At 44.3% G+C, this 9,680-nt stretch overlaps 24 non-coding genes across 24 annotated transcripts; all 24 read left to right on the top strand.

Moving 5' to 3' along the window:
• The first annotated feature begins 54 nt into the window (after window positions 1-54).
• LOC142147093 (U5 spliceosomal RNA) lies at window positions 55-170 on the top strand. The gene has a single exon (XR_012690253.1). It is a non-coding gene; the product is annotated as a U5 spliceosomal RNA (small nuclear RNA).
• Window positions 171-461: 291 nt separating this feature from the next.
• On the top strand, window positions 462-577 carry LOC142147285 (U5 spliceosomal RNA). Its single transcript, XR_012690438.1, has one exon. It is a non-coding gene; the product is annotated as a U5 spliceosomal RNA (small nuclear RNA).
• A 291-nt stretch (window positions 578-868) lies between these two features.
• Window positions 869-984, top strand: LOC142147341 (U5 spliceosomal RNA). Its single transcript, XR_012690492.1, has one exon. It is a non-coding gene; the product is annotated as a U5 spliceosomal RNA (small nuclear RNA).
• A 293-nt stretch (window positions 985-1,277) lies between these two features.
• On the top strand, window positions 1,278-1,393 carry LOC142147092 (U5 spliceosomal RNA). Its single transcript, XR_012690252.1, has one exon. It is a non-coding gene; the product is annotated as a U5 spliceosomal RNA (small nuclear RNA).
• A 290-nt stretch (window positions 1,394-1,683) lies between these two features.
• On the top strand, window positions 1,684-1,799 carry LOC142147091 (U5 spliceosomal RNA). The gene has a single exon (XR_012690251.1). It is a non-coding gene; the product is annotated as a U5 spliceosomal RNA (small nuclear RNA).
• Window positions 1,800-2,090: 291 nt separating this feature from the next.
• On the top strand, window positions 2,091-2,206 carry LOC142147419 (U5 spliceosomal RNA). Its single transcript, XR_012690568.1, has one exon. It is a non-coding gene; the product is annotated as a U5 spliceosomal RNA (small nuclear RNA).
• Window positions 2,207-2,500: 294 nt separating this feature from the next.
• Window positions 2,501-2,616, top strand: LOC142147090 (U5 spliceosomal RNA). The gene has a single exon (XR_012690250.1). It is a non-coding gene; the product is annotated as a U5 spliceosomal RNA (small nuclear RNA).
• Window positions 2,617-2,907: 291 nt separating this feature from the next.
• Window positions 2,908-3,023, top strand: LOC142147089 (U5 spliceosomal RNA). The gene has a single exon (XR_012690249.1). It is a non-coding gene; the product is annotated as a U5 spliceosomal RNA (small nuclear RNA).
• Window positions 3,024-3,314: 291 nt separating this feature from the next.
• Window positions 3,315-3,430, top strand: LOC142147088 (U5 spliceosomal RNA). The gene has a single exon (XR_012690248.1). It is a non-coding gene; the product is annotated as a U5 spliceosomal RNA (small nuclear RNA).
• Window positions 3,431-3,724: 294 nt separating this feature from the next.
• On the top strand, window positions 3,725-3,840 carry LOC142147087 (U5 spliceosomal RNA). Its single transcript, XR_012690247.1, has one exon. It is a non-coding gene; the product is annotated as a U5 spliceosomal RNA (small nuclear RNA).
• A 291-nt stretch (window positions 3,841-4,131) lies between these two features.
• Window positions 4,132-4,247, top strand: LOC142147294 (U5 spliceosomal RNA). The gene has a single exon (XR_012690447.1). It is a non-coding gene; the product is annotated as a U5 spliceosomal RNA (small nuclear RNA).
• Window positions 4,248-4,538: 291 nt separating this feature from the next.
• LOC142147417 (U5 spliceosomal RNA) lies at window positions 4,539-4,654 on the top strand. Its single transcript, XR_012690566.1, has one exon. It is a non-coding gene; the product is annotated as a U5 spliceosomal RNA (small nuclear RNA).
• A 294-nt stretch (window positions 4,655-4,948) lies between these two features.
• On the top strand, window positions 4,949-5,064 carry LOC142147086 (U5 spliceosomal RNA). Its single transcript, XR_012690246.1, has one exon. It is a non-coding gene; the product is annotated as a U5 spliceosomal RNA (small nuclear RNA).
• Window positions 5,065-5,358: 294 nt separating this feature from the next.
• Window positions 5,359-5,474, top strand: LOC142147333 (U5 spliceosomal RNA). The gene has a single exon (XR_012690484.1). It is a non-coding gene; the product is annotated as a U5 spliceosomal RNA (small nuclear RNA).
• A 294-nt stretch (window positions 5,475-5,768) lies between these two features.
• LOC142147085 (U5 spliceosomal RNA) lies at window positions 5,769-5,884 on the top strand. The gene has a single exon (XR_012690245.1). It is a non-coding gene; the product is annotated as a U5 spliceosomal RNA (small nuclear RNA).
• A 291-nt stretch (window positions 5,885-6,175) lies between these two features.
• LOC142147416 (U5 spliceosomal RNA) lies at window positions 6,176-6,291 on the top strand. Its single transcript, XR_012690565.1, has one exon. It is a non-coding gene; the product is annotated as a U5 spliceosomal RNA (small nuclear RNA).
• Window positions 6,292-6,585: 294 nt separating this feature from the next.
• Window positions 6,586-6,701, top strand: LOC142147083 (U5 spliceosomal RNA). The gene has a single exon (XR_012690243.1). It is a non-coding gene; the product is annotated as a U5 spliceosomal RNA (small nuclear RNA).
• Window positions 6,702-6,995: 294 nt separating this feature from the next.
• LOC142147082 (U5 spliceosomal RNA) lies at window positions 6,996-7,111 on the top strand. Its single transcript, XR_012690242.1, has one exon. It is a non-coding gene; the product is annotated as a U5 spliceosomal RNA (small nuclear RNA).
• Window positions 7,112-7,405: 294 nt separating this feature from the next.
• On the top strand, window positions 7,406-7,521 carry LOC142147081 (U5 spliceosomal RNA). The gene has a single exon (XR_012690241.1). It is a non-coding gene; the product is annotated as a U5 spliceosomal RNA (small nuclear RNA).
• Window positions 7,522-7,812: 291 nt separating this feature from the next.
• Window positions 7,813-7,928, top strand: LOC142147080 (U5 spliceosomal RNA). Its single transcript, XR_012690240.1, has one exon. It is a non-coding gene; the product is annotated as a U5 spliceosomal RNA (small nuclear RNA).
• Window positions 7,929-8,219: 291 nt separating this feature from the next.
• LOC142147595 (U5 spliceosomal RNA) lies at window positions 8,220-8,334 on the top strand. Its single transcript, XR_012690736.1, has one exon. It is a non-coding gene; the product is annotated as a U5 spliceosomal RNA (small nuclear RNA).
• A 291-nt stretch (window positions 8,335-8,625) lies between these two features.
• On the top strand, window positions 8,626-8,741 carry LOC142147079 (U5 spliceosomal RNA). The gene has a single exon (XR_012690239.1). It is a non-coding gene; the product is annotated as a U5 spliceosomal RNA (small nuclear RNA).
• A 294-nt stretch (window positions 8,742-9,035) lies between these two features.
• Window positions 9,036-9,151, top strand: LOC142147078 (U5 spliceosomal RNA). Its single transcript, XR_012690238.1, has one exon. It is a non-coding gene; the product is annotated as a U5 spliceosomal RNA (small nuclear RNA).
• A 291-nt stretch (window positions 9,152-9,442) lies between these two features.
• LOC142147077 (U5 spliceosomal RNA) lies at window positions 9,443-9,558 on the top strand. The gene has a single exon (XR_012690237.1). It is a non-coding gene; the product is annotated as a U5 spliceosomal RNA (small nuclear RNA).
• Window positions 9,559-9,680: the final 122 nt, after the last annotated feature.

Raw genomic sequence — 9,680 nt, 5'->3', positions numbered from 1 at the left:
CAGGTGAACCAGGACTGCTGGCACTGCACCCAGACAAGAAGTGGTCTCTTGTTCATGCTCTGGTTTCTCTTCAGAACGCACAAATCTTTCGCCTTTTACTAAAGATTTCCGTGGAGAGGAGCAAAACTGAGTTTTAACTCAATTTTTGCATGCCCCATCTGACTGGGGTTTCATTTTGATGTATAAAGATAACGTAAACTTGCTCACCATTTCTAAGCCTGGATGAGGGCTCATTTGCATACTAAGTGACTACCTCCTTTTGATCAGAAATGCTTTTTTTGACAGTGTTCGTTCCTTGAAAGAGCCATAAGCACATGGAAAAGAGGGTGAAAGCTGCATATGGATCAAGGCAAGGTGGAGCCTGAGATGCACCTGCAATTCTTTCTTCAGAGCTGGGTGCTCACTCTCAGGTGAACCAGGACTGCTGGCACTGCACCCAGACAAGAAGTGGACTCTTGGTCATGCTCTGGTTTCTCTTCAGAACGCATAAATCTTTCGCCTTTTACTAAAGATTTCCGTGGAGAGGAGCAAAACTGAGTTTTAACTCAATTTTTGCATGCCCCATCTGACTGGGGTTTCATTTTCATGTATAAAGATAAAGTAAACTTGCTCACCATTTCTAAGCCTGGATGAGGGCTCATTTGCATACTAAGTGACTGCCTCCTTTTGATCAGAAATGCTTTTTTTGACAGTGTTCATTCCTTGAAAGAGCCATAAGCACATGGAAAAGAGGGTGAAAGCTGCATATGGAGCAAGGCAAGGTGGAGCCTGAGATGCACCTGCAATTCTTTCTTCAGAGCTGGGTGCTCACTCTCAGGTGAACCAGGACTGCTGGCACTGCACCCAGACAAGAAGTGGTCTCTTGTTCATGCTCTGGTTTCTCTTCAGAACGCACAAATCTTTCGCCTTTTACTAAAGATTTCCGTGGAGAGGAGCAAAACTGAGTTTTAACTCAGTTTTTGCATGCCCCATCTGACTGGGGTTTCATTTGATGTATAAAGATAACGTAAACTTGCTCACCATTTCTAAGCCTGGATGAGGGCTCATTTGCATACTAAGTGACTGCCTCCTTTTGATCAGAAATGCTTTTTTTGACAGTGTTCATTCCTTGAAAGAGCCATAAGCACATGGAGAAAAAGAGGGTGAAAGCTGCATATGGAGCAAGGCAAGGTGGAGCCTGAGATGCACCTGCAATTCTTTCTTCAGAGCTGGGTGCTCACTCTCAGGTGAACCAGGACTGCTGGCACTGCACCCAGACAAGAAGTGGACTCTTGGTCATGCTCTGGTTTCTCTTCAGAACGCACAAATCTTTCGCCTTTTACTAAAGATTTCCGTGGAGAGGAGCAAAACTGAGTTTTAACTCAATTTTTGCATGCCCCATCTGACTGGGGTTTCATTTTCATGTATAAAGATAAAGTAAACTTGCTCACCATTTCTAAGCCTGGATGAGGGCTCATTTGCATACTAAGTGACTGCCTCCTTTTGATCAGAAATGCTTTTTTGACAGTGTTCATTCCTTGAAAGAGCCATAAGCACATGGAAAAGAGGGTGAAAGCTGCATATGGAGCAAGGCAAGGTGGAGCCTGAGATGCACCTGCAATTCCTTCTTCAGAGCTGGGTGCTCACTCTCAGGTGAACCAGGACTGCTGGCACTGCACCCAGACAAGAAGTGGTCTCTTGGTCATGCTCTGGTTTCTCTTCAGAACGCACAAATCTTTCGCCTTTTACTAAAGATTTCCGTGGAGAGGAGCAAAACTGAGTTTTAACTCAATTTTTGCATGCCCCATCTGACTGGGGTTTCATTTTGATGTATAAAGATAAAGTAAACTTGCTCACCATTTCTAAGCCTGGATGAGGGCTCATTTGCATACTAAGTGACTGTCTCCTTTTGATCAGAAATGCTTTTTTTGACAGTGTTCATTCCTTGAAAGAGCCATAAGCACATGGAAAAGAGGGTGAAAGCTGCATATGGAGCAAGGCAAGGTGGAGCCTGAGATGCACCTGCAATTCCTTCTTCAGAGCTGGGTGCTCACTCTCAGGTGAACCAGGACTGCTGGCACTGCACCCAGACAAGAAGTAGACTCTTGGTCATGCTCTGGTTTCTCTTCAGAACGCACAAATCTTTCGCCTTTTACTAAAGATTTCTGTGGAGAGGAGCAAAACTGAGTTTTAACTCAATTTTTGCATGCCCCATCTGACTGGGGTTTCATTTTGATGTATAAAGATAAAGTAAACTTGCTCCCCATTTCTAAGCCTGGATGAGGGCTCATTTGCATACTAAGTGACTGCCTCCTTTTGATCAGAATTGCTTTTTTTGACAGTGTTCATTCCTTGAAAGAGCCATAAGCACATGGAGAAAAAGAGGGTGAAAGCTGCATATGGAGCAAGGCAAGGTGGAGCCTGAGATGCACCTGCAATTCTTTCTTCAGAGCTGGGTGCTCACTCTCAGGTGAACCAGGACTGCTGGCACTGCACCCAGACAAGAAGTGGACTCTTGGTCATGCTCTGGTTTCTCTTCAGAACGCACAAATCTTTCGCCTTTTACTAAAGATTTCCGTGGAGAGGAGCAAAACTGAGTTTTAACTCAATTTTTGCATGCCCCATCTGACTGGGGTTTCATTTTCATGTATAAAGATAAAGTAAACTTGCTCACCATTTCTAAGCCTGGATGAGGGCTCATTTGCATACTAAGTGACTGCCTCCTTTTGATCAGAAATGCTTTTTTTGACAGTGTTCATTCCTTGAAAGAGCCATAAGCACATGGAAAAGAGGGTGAAAGCTGCATATGGAGCAAGGCAAGGTGGAGCCTGAGATGCACCTGCAATTCCTTCTTCAGAGCTGGGTGCTCACTCTCAGGTGAACCAGGACTGCTGGCACTGCACCCAGACAAGAAGTGGACTCTTGGTCATGCTCTGGTTTCTCTTCAGAACGCACAAATCTTTCGCCTTTTACTAAAGATTTCCGTGGAGAGGAGCAAAACTGAGTTTTAACTCAATTTTTGCATGCCCCATCTGACTGGGGTTTCATTTTGATGTATAAAGATAAAGTAAACTTGCTCACCATTTCTAAGCCTGGATGAGGGCTCATTTGCATACTAAGTGACTGTCTCCTTTTGATCAGAAATGCTTTTTTTGACAGTGTTCATTCCTTGAAAGAGCCATAAGCACATGGAAAAGAGGGTGAAAGCTGCATATGGAGCAAGGCAAGGTGGAGCCTGAGATGCACCTGCAATTCCTTCTTCAGAGCTGGGTGCTCACTCTCAGGTGAACCAGGACTGCTGGCACTGCACCCAGACAAGAAGTGGACTCTTGGTCATGCTCTGGTTTCTCTTCAGAACGCACAAATCTTTCGCCTTTTACTAAAGATTTCCGTGGAGAGGAGCAAAACTGAGTTTTAACTCAATTTTTGCATGCCCCATCTGACTGGGGTTTCATTTTGATGTATAAAGATAAAGTAAACTTGCTCACCATTTCTAAGCCTGGATGAGGGCTCATTTGCATACTAAGTGACTGCCTCCTTTTGATCAGAAATGCTTTTTTTGATAGTGTTCATTCCTTGAAAGAGCCATAAGCACATGGAGAAAAAGAGGGTGAAAGCTGCATATGGAGCAAGGCAAGGTGGAGCCTGAGATGCACCTGCAATTCTTTCTTCAGAGCTGGGTACTCACTCTCAGGTGAACTAGGACTGCTGGCACTGCACCCAGACAAGAAGTGGACTCTTGGTCATGCTCTGGTTTCTCTTCAGAACGCACAAATCTTTCGCCTTTTACTAAAGATTTCCGTGGAGAGGAGCAAAACTGAGTTTTAACTCAATTTTTGCATGCCCCATCTGACTGGGGTTTCATTTTCATGTATAAAGATAAAGTAAACTTGCTCCCCATTTCTAAGCCTGGATGAGGGCTCATTTGCATACTAAGTGACTGCCTCCTTTTGATCAGAATTGCTTTTTTTGACAGTGTTCATTCTTTGAAAGAGCCATAAGCACATGGAAAAGAGGGTGAAAGCTGCATATGGAGCAAGGCAAGGTGGAGCCTGAGATGCACCTGCAATTCTTTCTTCAGAGCTGGGTGCTCACTCTCAGGTGAACCAGGACTGCTGGCACTGCACCCAGACAAGAAGTGGATTCTTGGTCAAGCTCTGGTTTCTCTTCAGAACGCACAAATCTTTCGCCTTTTACTAAAGATTTCCGTGGAGAGGAGCAAAACTGAGTTTTAACTCAATTTTTGCATGCCCCATCTGACTGGGGTTTCATTTTGATGTATAAAGATAAAGTAAACTTGCTCACCATTTCTAAGCCTGGATGAGGGCTCATTTGCATACTAAGTGACTGCCTCCTTTTGATCAGAAATGCTTTTTTTGACAGTGTTCGTTCCTTGAAAGAGCCATAAGCACATGGAAAAGAGGGTGAAAGCTGCATATGGAGCAAGGCAAGGTGGAGCCTGAGATGCACCTGCAATTCTTTCTTCAGAGCTGGGTGCTCACTCTCAGGTGAACCAGGACTGCTGGCACTGCACCCAGACAAGAAGTGGACTCTTGGTCATGCTCTGGTTTCTCTTCAGAACGCACAAATCTTTCGCCTTTTACTAAAGATTTCTGTGGAGAGGAGCAAAACTGAGTTTTAACTCAATTTTTGCATGCCCCATCTGACTGGGGTTTCATTTTGATGTATAAAGATAAAGTAAACTTGCTCCCCATTTCTAAGCCTGGATGAGGGCTCATTTGCATACTAAGTGACTGCCTCCTTTTGATCAGAATTGCTTTTTTTGACAGTGTTCATTCCTTGAAAGAGCCATAAGCACATGGAGAAAAAGAGGGTGAAAGCTGCATATGGAGCAAGGCAAGGTGGAGCCTGAGATGCACCTGCAATTCTTTCTTCAGAGCTGGGTGCTCACTCTCAGGTGAACCAGGACTGCTGGCACTGCACCCAGACAAGAAGTGGACTCTTGGTCATGCTCTGGTTTCTCTTCAGAACGCACAAATCTTTCGCCTTTTACTAAAGATTTCCGTGGAGAGGAGCAAAACTGAGTTTTAACTCAATTTTTGCATGCCCCATCTGACTGGGGTTTCATTTTCATGTATAAAGATAAAGTAAACTTGCTCACCATTTCTAAGCCTGGATGAGGGCTCATTTGCATACTAAGTGACTGCCTCCTTTTGATCAGAAATGCTTTTTTTGACAGTGTTCATTCCTTGAAAGAGCCATAAGCACATGGAGAAAAAGAGGGTGAAAGCTGCATATGGAGCAAGGCAAGGTGGAGCCTGAGATGCACCTGCAATTCTTTCTTCAGAGCTGGGTGCTCTCTCTCAGGTGAACCAGGACTGCTGGCACTGCACCCAGACAAGAAGTGGACTCTTGGTCATGCTCTGGTTTCTCTTCAGAATGCACAAATCTTTCGCCTTTTACTAAAGATTTCCGTGGAGAGGAGCAAAACTGAGTTTTAACTCAATTTTTGCATGCCCCATCTGACTGGGGTTTCATTTTGATGTATAAAGATAAAGTAAACTTGCTCACCATTTCTAAGCCTGGATGAGGGCTCATTTGCATACTAAGTGACTGCCTCCTTTTGATCAGAAATGCTTTTTTTGACAGTGTTCATTCCTTGAAAGAGCCATAAGCACATGGAGAAAAAGAGGGTGAAAGCTGCATATGGAGCAAGGCAAGGTGGAGCCTGAGATGCACCTGCAATTCTTTCTTCAGAGCTGGGTGCTCACTCTCAGGTGAACCAGGACTGCTGGCACTGCACCCAGACAAGAAGTGGACTCTTGGTCATGCTCTGGTTTCTCTTCAGAACGCACAAATCTTTCGCCTTTTACTAAAGATTTCCGTGGAGAGGAGCAAAACTGAGTTTTAACTCAATTTTTGCATGCCCCATCTGACTGGGGTTTCATTTTCATGTATAAAGATAAAGTAAACTTGCTCACCATTTCTAAGCCTGGATGATGGCTCATTTGCATACTAAGTGACTGCCTCCTTTTGATCAGAAATGCTTTTTTTGACAGTGTTCGTTCCTTGAAAGAGCCATAAGCACATGGAAAAGAGGGTGAAAGCTGCATATGGAGCAAGGCAAGGTGGAGCCTGAGATGCACCTGCAATTCTTTCTTCAGAGCTGGGTGCTCACTCTCAGGTGAACCAGGACTGCTGGCACTGCACCCAGACAAGAAGTGGACTCTTGGTCATGCTCTGGTTTCTCTTCAGAACGCACAAATCTTTCGCCTTTTACTAAAGATTTCTGTGGAGAGGAGCAAAACTGAGTTTTAACTCAATTTTTGCATGCCCCATCTGACTGGGGTTTCATTTTGATGTATAAAGTTAAAGTAAACTTGCTCCCCATTTCTAAGCCTGGATGAGGGCTCATTTGCATACTAAGTGACTGCCTCCTTTTGATCAGAATTGCTTTTTTTGACAGTGTTCATTCCTTGAAAGAGCCATAAGCACATGGAGAAAAAGAGGGTGAAAGCTGCATATGGAGCAAGGCAAGGTGGAGCCTGAGATGCACCTGCAATTCTTTCTTCAGAGCTGGGTGCTCACTCTCAGGTGAACCAGGACTGCTGGCACTGCACCCAGACAAGAAGTGGACTCTTGGTCATGCTCTGGTTTCTCTTCAGAACGCACAAATCTTTCGCCTTTTACTAAAGATTTCCGTGGAGAGGAGCAAAACTGAGTTTTAACTCAATTTTTGCATGCCCCATCTGACTGGGGTTTCATTTTCATGTATAAAGATAAAGTAAACTTGCTCACCATTTCTAAGCCTGGATGAGGGCTCATTTGCATACTAAGTGACTGCCTCCTTTTGATCAGAAATGCTTTTTTTGACAGTGTTCATTCCTTGAAAGAGCCATAAGCACATGGAGAAAAAGAGGGTGAAAGCTGCATATGGAGCAAGGCAAGGTGGAGCCTGAGATGCACCTGCAATTCTTTCTTCAGAGCTGGGTGCTCTCTCTCAGGTGAACCAGGACTGCTGGCACTGCACCCAGACAAGAAGTGGACTCTTGGTCATGCTCTGGTTTCTCTTCAGAACGCACAAATCTTTCGCCTTTTACTAAAGATTTCCGTGGAGAGGAGCAAAACTGAGTTTTAACTCAATTTTTGCATGCCCCATCTGACTGGGGTTTCATTTTGATGTATAAAGATAAAGTAAACTTGCTCACCATTTCTAAGCCTGGATGAGGGCTCATTTGCATACTAAGTGACTGCCTCCTTTTGATCAGAAATGCTTTTTTTGACAGTGTTCATTCCTTGAAAGAGCCATAAGCACATGGAGAAAAAGAGGGTGAAAGCTGCATATGGAGCAAGGCAAGGTGGAGCCTGAGATGCACCTGCAATTCTTTCTTCAGAGCTGGGTGCTCACTCTCAGGTGAACCAGGACTGCTGGCACTGCACCCAGACAAGAAGTGGACTCTTGGTCATGCTCTGGTTTCTCTTCAGAACGCACAAATCTTTCGCCTTTTACTAAAGATTTCCGTGGAGAGGAGCAAAACTGAGTTTTAACTCAATTTTTGCATGCCCCATCTGACTGGGGTTTCATTTTCATGTATAAAGATAAAGTAAACTTGCTCACCATTTCTAAGCCTGGATGAGGGCTCATTTGCATACTAAGTGACTGCCTCCTTTTGATCAGAAATGCTTTTTTTGACAGTGTTCATTCCTTGAAAGAGCCATAAGCACATGGAAAAGAGGCTGAAAGCTGCATATGGAGCAAGGCAAGGTGGAGCCTGAGATGCACCTGCAATTCCTCCTTCAGAGCTGGGTGCTCACTCTCAGGTGAACCAGGACTGCTGGCACTGCACCCAGACAAGAAGTGGACTCTTGGTCATGCTCTGGTTTCTCTTCAGAACGCACAAATCTTTCGCCTTTTACTAAAGATTTCCGTGGAGAGGAGCAAAACTGAGTTTTAACTCAATTTTTGCATGCCCCATCTGACTGGGGTTTCATTTTGATGTATAAAGATAAAGTAAACTTGCTCACCATTTCTAAGCCTGGATGAGGGCTCATTTGCATACTAAGTGACTGTCTCCTTTTGATCAGAAATGCTTTTTTTGACAGTGTTCATTCCTTGAAAGAGCCATAAGCACATGGAAAAGAGGGTGAAAGCTGCATATGGAGCAAGGCAAGGTGGAGCCTGAGATGCACCTGCAATTCCTTCTTCAGAGCTGGGTGCTCACTCTCAGGTGAACCAGGACTGCTGGCACGGCACCCAGACAAGAAGTGGACTCTTGGTCATGCTCTGGTTTCTCTTCAGAACGCACAAATCTTTCGCCTTTTACTAAAGATTTCTGTGGAGAGCAGCAAAATTAGTTTTAACTCAATTTTTGCATGCCCCATCTGACTGGGGTTTCATTTTGATGTATAAAGTTAAAGTAAACTTGCTCACCATTTCTAAGCCTGCATGAGGGTTCATTTGCATACTAAGTGACTGCCTCCTTTTGATCAGAAATGCTTTTTTTGACAGTGTTCGTTCCTTGAAAGAGCCATAAGCACATGGAAAAGAGGGTGAAAGCTGCATATGGAGCAAGGCAAGGTGGAGCCTGAGATGCACCTGCAATTCTTTCTTCAGAGCTGGCTGCTCACTCTCAGGTGAACCAGGACTGCTGGCACTGCACCCAGACAAGAAGTGGACTCTTGGTCATGCTCTGGTTTCTCTTCAGAACGCACAAATCTTTCGCCTTTTACTAAAGATTTCCGTGGAGAGGAGCAAAACTGAGTTTTAACTCAATTTTTGCATGCCCCATCTGACTGGGGTTTCATTTTCATGTATAAAGATAAAGTAAACTTGCTCACCATTTCTAAGCCTGGATGAGGGCTCATTTGCATACTAAGTGACTGCCTCCTTTTGATCAGAAATGCTTTTTTTGACAGTGTTCATTCCTTGAAAGAGCCATAAGCACATGGAGAAAAAGAGGGTGAAAGCTGCATATGGAGCAAGGCAAGGTGGAGCCTGAGATGCACCTGCAATTCTTTCTTCAGAGCTGGGTGCTCTCTCTCAGGTGAACCAGGACTGCTGGCACTGCACCCAGACAAGAAGTGGACTCTTGGTCATGCTCTGGTTTCTCTTCAGAACGCACAAATCTTTCGCCTTTTACTAAAGATTTCCGTGGAGAGGAGCAAAACTGAGTTTTAACTCAATTTTTGCATGCCCCATCTGACTGGGGTTTCATTTTCATGTATAAAGATAAAGTAAACTTGCTCACCATTTCTAAGCCTGGATGAGGGCTCATTTGCATACTAAGTGACTGCCTCCTTTTGATCAGAAATGCTTTTTTTGACAGTGTTCATTCCTTGAAAGAGCCATAAGCACATGGAAAAGAGGGTGAAAGCTGCATATGGAGCAAGGCAAGGTGGAGCCTGAGATGCACCTGCAATTCCTTCTTCAGAGCTGGGTGCTCACTCTCAGGTGAACCAGGACTGCTGGCACTGCACCCAGACAAGAAGTGGACTCTTGGTCATGCTCTGGTTTCTCTTCAGAACGCACAAATCTTTCGCCTTTTACTAAAGATTTCCGTGGAGAGGAGCAAAACTGAGTTTTAACTCAATTTTTGCATGCCCCATCTGACTGGGGTTTCATTTTGATGTATAAAGATAAAGTAAACTTGCTCACCATTTCTAAGCCTGGATGAGGGCTCATTTGCATACTAAGTGACTGTCTCCTTTTGATCAGAAATGCTTTTTTTGACAGTGTTCAT

The sequence above is a fragment of the Mixophyes fleayi genome, chromosome 3 (assembly GCF_038048845.1).
Source record: "Mixophyes fleayi isolate aMixFle1 chromosome 3, aMixFle1.hap1, whole genome shotgun sequence".
Classification (NCBI taxonomy): Eukaryota; Metazoa; Chordata; class Amphibia; order Anura; family Limnodynastidae; genus Mixophyes; species Mixophyes fleayi.
The sequence above is the reverse complement of the archived record's forward strand: the minus strand, read 5'-3'. Positions and strand labels throughout refer to the sequence as shown.